At 65.7% G+C, this 715-nt stretch overlaps 1 protein-coding gene across 1 annotated transcript in view; it reads left to right on the top strand.

Annotated features, from left to right (window-relative positions):
* DNMT3A (DNA (cytosine-5-)-methyltransferase 3 alpha) overlaps positions 1-715 on the top strand; it is a 101251-nt gene that overhangs the window by 22197 nt on the left and 78339 nt on the right. The gene's annotated exons all lie outside the window — the stretch shown is intronic.

Here is a 715-nt window from a genome sequence, read left to right as displayed (position 1 = left end):
CCTGGTTTTCCAGGGAGCCCTGGCTGGAGGGGGATGGGAGAAGAAGCCCTGGAGGGAGGGGGAGTGGGGGAAGCAGAACCGGGAACTGGAAGGGGAAGGGTGTGGGTGGGCCTCGATCCAGCCTGCCTCCCACTTTCCTCCTCCTGCCAGTCCCCTCCCCGTCCTGGCTGGCTGGCGCACTGGAGGCAGGGGCTTGGCCCAGGAGAACTCAGTGTCTCCTCCGAGTGAAGAGGGGGTGGTGAAGCCACAGCACCACCACCCCCAGCTGAGGCCTGTGGTGGGGGTGGGGCCCAGGCTTTGTTAGTTCGCTGGCTTGAGGCCCACACCTGAAGCAGGGAGACTGAAAAGCCCCTAAAATTCAGCCGTGTGCCTTCGCAGGGCCCCTTGGAGCCCACCAGTTTCTGAGGGCAGATGGGGCCAGTTCACGGGGTGGGGGGCAGAGCAGCCTGGCCTCCTCTCTCGGCGTGGCTGCGGCCACAGCCTCTCCCGCCCACAGGGCGTCCCCACGACAGCTCTGCAGACCTAGGCCTTCAGCCCGGCCGCAGCCCCCGAGTTCAACCTCAGCTTTCTCCGGGCCCAGGCGCCCGTCCCGAAGTGAGGTGACATTCATTTCACTACATCCTGTGACTGCCGCTCACTTCCTCCACGTGGTGGGAGCAGTGTGGGGGTGGGGGTGCGGGGAGGACAGATCAGAGGAAAATGTAGCCGGGCTGGG

This window comes from Bison bison, unplaced genomic scaffold (genome assembly GCF_000754665.1).
Source record: "Bison bison bison isolate TAMUID 2011002044 unplaced genomic scaffold, Bison_UMD1.0 scf7180017864145, whole genome shotgun sequence".
Taxonomy (NCBI): domain Eukaryota; kingdom Metazoa; phylum Chordata; class Mammalia; order Artiodactyla; family Bovidae; genus Bison; species Bison bison.
This window is presented reverse-complemented; position numbering and strand designations above follow the sequence as displayed.